This window comes from Bos grunniens, chromosome 2, assembly GCF_055505025.1.
Source record: "Bos grunniens cultivar Pamir isolate PY7600 chromosome 2, Bosgru_T2T1.0, whole genome shotgun sequence".
NCBI lineage: Eukaryota > Metazoa > Chordata > Mammalia > Artiodactyla > Bovidae > Bos > Bos grunniens.
Genome location: NC_141166.1, coordinates 44,324,664 through 44,332,558, shown reverse-complemented (window position 1 = coordinate 44,332,558; position 7,895 = coordinate 44,324,664).

Sequence of the window (7,895 nt, the reverse complement as noted above, 5' to 3'; positions counted from 1 at the left end):
TGTTCTCTTCAGCTTAAAACCAACTAAAATCACAAGTAAAGAGAAGAAAGAAAGTCATTTTCACAGAGGGGGGGCGGAATCCATGGAGTTGACTTAGACAGCAGTCCTGGGCAAGTAACCAGACCCTAACGGGTGGCTGGTTCCAGATGCCAATGAATCCTCACCTGTAACTGTTCTGCTTCGAAGACGTAAAACCACATCAGAGTGTTTTACCTTAAAACCTCATCTCTGCTCACAGCCCCTCCCACTGACACCCGGCTCCTAAAATAATCACCTTTTATTACTCTTGCTTTTCAATCTAGGCAATTGCTTGACATTCCACAGAACCTGCTTAGGAAAGGAGCACCCCTGCCTATCTGAATGAGATCACTTTTGGGCATTCAAGCGGCTGTGTTCTAGCTCAGCTGAGCTGATGCCTCAATCTGCCACCTCCTGCATTCCCTAGCTCGTGGGTCTCCATACAAAGTGCCTTCAGACCATGTGCACCAGGATCTGTCTAATCTCATTAGATTTCTCATTTTCAGCATAATACTGTCATGGCACCAGTGCCCCAGATTAGTGGCTTGTCAGAACTGGTGCCCCACTAATGAGCTAATCCAAATAATACTCAAATCCCAAATCAGATTTAAGACGATCCAGTCTGGGTAGAATTAGGGAGTGAGCAGTACTGACTGAAAGAACAAGCTTTCCTTTTCTTTGTTTTGCCTTAAATGAACAGAGGTGGACTGCTGTCAAACTCTAGAGTTGTTTTTTTTTTTTTCTTTGCACGACATTAACTGCCATTACACAATTGGGAATAATAAACAGAAAGGAGTACATCTGTATGGATTGGTATAAATTTACCTTAGAGGATTAGAAAACACATATCCACACACATATGCGAGGTTAATATATTCAGCAGATCCGTGTCCTTCACAGCTTCTAGTTTTCCTGACTTTCCTGTGAGTTTGGCCTGAAGACCTTGCAGATTTTAAATCTGATGTATTTCAATGGCGACCTTAAGGTGCAGGGTTAGGGCAAAAAAAATTTTTTTTAAGCTTATTTGTTTCCTTATTTTCCCTCAGGGTAAAGCTGGGCTCCAGAAATTCCAAAATGCATAATAGCAAAGTTAAGGTCAGACCCTGAACAAAGGAGCTAGGCAAACAGAATGCAATGAGAATCATTGATGTTTCAGGTGTTCTTGAAAAATGAAGCCTTGGCTTAAAAATGGATGCTTAAATGGTTTCTTATTTCTGTACTTGTGCAACCTTTCTGAGAATGAAAGAAATTATGTTGGTCACAGGGCAGTTATTATGATGGCCAATGAGTGGGCCAGCACAGAGCAGGAGGAGGGTGAGCTGTCCTGCACCCTCTTCCAAAGCACAGCAACCCATGTGGCATCGCTGCCATGGAATCTCCCATCTTGCTGCTGGATGAAGCCCAAAGAATGCAGCTGAACTTTTTGAGTCAAGTTCAGCAAAGCATGGCTGTTTGCTGTTGCATTTTGATTCATAAACCCAATGGATCTGATATAGGAATGGTACCTTCAGAATCCAAACATGGGCCATTCCATACTTTGATATTAGTCCTCAGCTCAGTGCTTTGTCATCAGTGTATAAAAGACAAGTTCTCAGAGTCTTCTTCTGTTTCTTTTTTTTTTGAAATAAAAAAATGTTTATTTTTTTTGTGAAGCACAAAGTACGCCAGATTTCATCATTTTTCATGTATTTGTCATTTCCATCAAACATTATATGTTCAGTTTTATAACTGCTAGCCTTTTTAGGTGATAAGCTCCCAAAAGGAAGTCTGGTTTTAGAGTTTTGTGCTTAATAGAGTCATCATATTCCCAGGTGGTGCGAGTGGTAAAGAACCCACCTGCCAATGCAGGAGACATAAGAGACACGGGTTCGATTCTCAGGTTGGGAAGATCCCCTGCAGGAGGAAATGGCAACCCACTCAAGTATTCTTGCCTGGAGAATCCCATGGATAGAGGAACCTGGAGGGCTACAGTCCATAGGGTCGCACAGAGTCAGACATGACTGAAGTGACTTAGCATGCATATTTTGTAACTGATGTGAGCTTGCTTTCACTGACCTCGAACGTGACCACGTCACACAATCACACGAATACTGAACTACTACCTGGAGCTCAGGGTGCCTGTCGAGTGCCTGTGCAAGACAGCACCTGTGTGGTTGCCTGCTCTTTCCTCTATTGTCACATTTTGAAACATAGAATTCCTCTTGTTCCTGCATCTTCGTAGGCCAAGAGCCACCTCCTCCCTCCTTGGCTGGGTGATCAGTCAGAGGGATCTGACTTTATTTATTTCCCTATTTGACAACAGAGGGGAAGACCACCAAAAGAAATGAAAACATGTCTCCACAAAGACTTATACTTTAATATTCAGAACAGCCTTATTCATCACAACCCTGAATCGGAAGTAGCCCAAATATCCATCAACCCGCAAACTGGTAAATAGATCGTGATGACATTCCTACAAGAAGATACTACCCAACAATTCAAAGGAACAGATTGCTGAAACACGCCAACAGTGTACAAGAACTGAAAGAGGCCAGACTCAAAAGGCTGCACTCTATGGTTCCACTCATATAAAATACTAGAAACTAGCAAAGTCAGAATAACTGAAATCAGGCCATTGGCTATCTGGAGGTGGGGGTGAGAGGTCAGGAAGGAGACTGACTCCAAAGGGGCAAGAGGAAACTTCTGGGTAGATTGAAACATTCTGAACATTACTGTAGTGGTAATTACACAAAGGTCTACACGTGTCAAAACTCACCAAATAGCATGCTTAGGTAAATGTTATCGTGTATAGATTACATTTCAATCACAACACAGTTTTTAACATCCATTTTGGACGGATACATTTTCATAATTTATAAAACTGTCATAAAAGGCAAACACAATAGCCAGAGCGAGCCATCTTATAGGCTTTGCCTACAGCACAGGAGCTTTCACGTCGCAGTTGAAGAAAATCAGAATGGCATACTGTAATGAGAAAGCAAATTGGGATCCGTAATAATACCACCGTATTTTGTCATGGCTCCACAGCCTTTGTAAGTTTCCTTACCCGATGCATAAGGAATGTGAATCTATTCAAATTAACTTAGTAGAAGTCGATTAGGCAACAATCTAAGTTTGTTCCATTAACTGCACCCAAGGCAATGGGCCTCGCACCATCCTCTCCCTGCTCTACCTGTACTCTGATGACTCTAGTAATCTCGGTCCTCCTCCCCAGTTTATCCCGGGAGCAGGGCGCAAATTGATGATCATTTTCGTCTTTGAGTTATGACCCAGGCACATGCCTCGCCCCTGGAAGGAAGCGGCCCTGCCAATCCTCCACAACAACCAGGAGAGAAAGGAGAGGCCCGCTAGGGCCCGGTTGCTTCCCTGCTGACTCTAATTACCCAGCCGGGAATTTTACAATCCCTCCTTCCCGCCCGCCCCCACGTTGTAACCACGACCCTGCCGCTCTGCAGACTTCGGCTGGGTCTTTCTTTTGTGTGCCCACTGCTGCCGAGTGGATGGGGCTCCTAATGAGCTTTGACACTAATGGAACTGTGAGACAGTGTGATTATGGATCCTTCCCCCCACGCAGCACAGACCTGGCAGGAAATGACCCGAGACTCTGCACCCTTCCACCCCCTAGTGAATTCTGTTGAAACCATCTTCAGCCGCCAGCTGGAGCGCTACCCACCCCACCCCCACCCTTCCCTCAGTCTAGTTTCCTCTTCTCTCCATCATCCCGCAGGTGGCTGAAAATAAGATTTTATGGCCTGACGCCTGGTGGGTTGGTTGACAGCCCTGGAGAACTTCTCCAATTCGGGGGCAGGGGAGGGGGTGCGTGGAGCATGGAGGTGAGGTGGGGAATGGAAACTGGCGCCCATAAAAACAAAGACTTTCCCCTGCTTGCCTGTTAAAAAGCCTTCCGAGGAGGAAGGGAGCCGGGAAGGTACGGTTGTTTTCTATTAGATGCTTAACAACGTGTGTAAGTGGAGGTAATTTAAGAAAAAAACAACATGTGCTGTTGTAATTTCCATGTTGCGTGTGGTACAGGTGTAAGGGACTGGGGGCCAGCTATTGAGCTGTGAGCTAATTATAGGGAGAAACAGCTGTTGTCCTCTAATGAGGAGACAGAGCCGCGGAGTCTGCTCCGCCAGGGAGCCTGAGGAAGCCTGTTGCAGGGCGCTGTGCGGAGATTGCCTCTTCCTCACAAAATACTCCCTGCCACACACTTGCTCACAGGCCGCTTCTCACATCCACTCCAGCAGGTGATAAGTAATTTTCGCCCGACTGTGTCTGGAGAGAGGACTGTGTCCCCATTTTATTAACCTCTGTGCTCCTTTTATTTTTGTTCCCCACAAGTGTACCACTCCTGACCCCAGCTGTGTGTTACCAGGGTCCCTTTTCTCCCCCCTTGAGTTCTTTCTGTTCATTCCCATTTTGCTGTGTTTCCAGGACAATCAGATATTCCCAAAGCTGTCAGCTATTTATCCTGTGATGTACAGGCTCAGCTAGACCACACTTTCTGTTTCTTGGTGCTGCGTTTTTCTCCCCAAGGTCCCGTAAATGTGACCAAACATCTCTTCAACGACCCGGCAGGTAGAGTTTAGAGGGTCTGCTGGGGAGTAGCTATGCGACTTCCCACTTAGATTTCATCCCAAACAAATAGAGGAAGTGTTTCTTTAAACTTTTTTTTAATTACATTTTTTTCTTTTTTGTTGAAGTCCAGTTGGTTTACAGTTTCAGGTGTACAGCAAAGTGATTCAGTTATATATACATATATGAAGAATAAAAGAATACATTTATTCTTTTTCAGATGCTTTTCCCTTATAGATTATTATAAGATATTGAAGATAATTCCCTGTACTATACAGTAGGTCCTTGTTTATATATAGAAGTGGGTACCTGTTAACCCCAGGCTTCCCTGGTGGCACAGATGGTAAAAGAATTTGCCTGCAATGCAGGAAACCTGGGTTTGATTTCCCTTGAAGAAGAGAATGGCAACCCACTTCAGTATCCTTGCCTAGAGAATTCCATGGACCGAGGAGCCTGGTGGGCTACAGTCCATGGAGTTGCAAAGAGTTGGACAGGACTGAGCAACTAAGGCACACACATCTGTTAATCCCAACTCCTAATTTATCCCTCCCCTCCCCTCCTCCTTTGGTAACCATAAGTTTATTTCTATGTTTGTGAGTCTATTTCTGTTTTGTAAGTCAGTTCATTTATACAATATTTTTAGATTTGGAAAAAAAAAAAAACAGTGGAAATACTAATATAAATTATCACTACTATACATGAAAAAGAAGCTAACACTACAGATTGATAGACATTAGAATACTATTAAGATAATACTATGAACCACTTTATGCCAATAAACCCAACCAGGAAAAAAGTTCTTCTTGTTAAATGTTAATACAATCTTGATGTTCATGTTGATATTGGCGTTACAAACCTCCACACCACTGCAAGGAAGGAAAGCATCAAAGTCCAAGGAAGCTGGAGAAGCAGGTGCCCTGCTCTGCTACTCAAAGCCTCACGTGCTCCTTTATGATGGATGAGGAGGAGGCAATCCAAAGGGACCGTCCACCACCCCCCACTGTGGATAAAGTATTATTTACTGTGCAGTTGAATTAAAAACAAGGACTCGCTATAGCAACCACTCTAACAAGGGGCACTATTCATAGGCTGCCTTGCTGCCTGGGGTCCGGCGCCCATGAAGCATCTTTTTGAAAGCACTTGTGGGCAAACCAGTGGCATATGGGGCTTTTACAGCATGTACGAGGCGGGGCTTCTGCCATAAAAGGCTTCTCTGCAGACTGTATTGCTTTGGGAAGGGAAACGGGAGCGCCAGCAGCTATGTTTTCCTGCAGTTTAGGATTAAGGGAAATTTAATTGAAAATAAAACACAGAGGCACTGTGGTGGCCACTGAAGAAAAACAAAGAGCTCTTCATGGAGCCAGGCCACCACATGGCAGCAAGGGACACACTGCCAGCCTCGTCTGCTTGCTTCCATGGGACATCCGGGGGCTGGGAACAAGCCACTTTGTGATCACCCATCCTGTGGCACCAGTTTAGGGGATCTGAGCATTCCTGAAAGAACTAGGGAGGATTCTGCAACATCACAGAGAAGGGTGTGTCTACTTAAGGTCTCTGTCATTTCTTCTCACCCCAGCAATCTTTTCTTACATCTTCCCCCTGTGCTTTCTAGAGCCTTCTTTGTTTCACATAATATCTCTGGAAATCTTTGTTTCATTGCCTTTTTTTAACCTCAGGGAAAAGAATCATGCAATCTCTCTCTCCCTCTCAATGAATTTTTAAGAAGACAGAGATATTCATTATAACATACTGTAGGCAAAATTAGATAAGAATAAAGGGCTGAGAGGATTTTATCTTCTCAAAGACAGTGACCCGAGGTCTCTGGCTAATCTGAGTGACTCTCTTAAAGCTTACCAGGTATTAGAGAAGAGCAATTTTTTTCCCGCTGTTTGTGTGTGCGTGTTTATCCCTTTCTATCCCCAAATAACAGCTTCTGGTGTATTCTGGCATGAACTCTTCCAGCACCAAGTCTCCATGTCAAGGTGATATCTGTCTTAAGTGTCTTTTCCCTCCTGCTTTCTTCTTTAGAACAGCCAAGTTTACTGCTAAGTATTACCACTGCCTCCTGACAGAGTCTAGAACAAAAAACACCCTCTAGCTTATGACAGCCAAAGAACTCCAGGGGTCAGACCCCTGGGTTTGTGTCAATTACATTAGCTGCCTTGGTTGAAAATGACTACCTTATAAGTACTGTTTTTTCGTATCAGTCTTGATAATTTAAATTCATGCATTCTGCTGTTTTTACTCACTACCACTTCCACACCACTCAGAGACTGTCAGAGCCTAGCATGGTGTTTTGCACATACCAAACCTTAAGTGTTTTGCTGTGAATGAATGGTTGGATAGATAGAGGAATCAAAAGGTTGTTCTGCATTGGAAGACAGTAGTTTGTTTTAACCTAACTGCAGATGGAAGAAAGCAGCCTAAAACATAACTTCCTAAAGTGCCAGCTAACTTTTTCGAGGAGCTAAAACATAAAGGACACTTTGATTTAACTCATATTTTGAGATGGAGGAAATAAGCAAAAATAGCACAGTGAAGCATTCCTAATATTGATAATCCTGCTTTTGGAGAAGACAGATCCCTTACAGAATACAGGCCCCAATTCCTTATCCGTAATTCCAGAATCCAGAGAGTTTTAATAAATAGAAGCTTTTCATAAGATGTCTAGGAGGAAACCTGGCTTGAACTGATACATAGCTATTTGGAGCTTTTGTTTGCATTTATCCTACCAAGAGGGGCTATTCACACACTTCTGCAGAAATGTTAATGTTTGATTATAGGGAGTTCCAGATGTCCCTGGAGTGTTAGGTAGTAGGTGGCATGCTCACGGTATTTATGCCCTTTCTAAAATCTAAAAAATCTTGAATATCAACACATATGCCCTCAAGGGTTTCAGAAAAGGAATCAGAGATCTATATTAGCAAGATGTTGCTTTACTATGTTGAGGTTTATTCAATAACTTGAACAGATTGCCAGCAAGACATCCAGACGTCTTAAATATTGTATACAAAAGATCCTAGGGCTTAGGACTTTACAGCATTGTATTTTTGTGGAATTTGCTCAGTGTTCAAATGATCTTTCAATGAATTTGTGGAGGAGAAAGTGGTCTCCCCATCCTATTCCTCTGCCATCTTAGGACCGCACCCCCCAGCATTGTATTTTTAAAGCACAAATTCTTCATCCAGCGAATAGATCATGGACACAGATCAGGTATCTGCATGATCATGTGGTAAAGGAAGTTGCCACCTCTCCTTTTCTCAAGGAGCTGAGTCTCCTGAATAATTTTATAAGAAGTGACA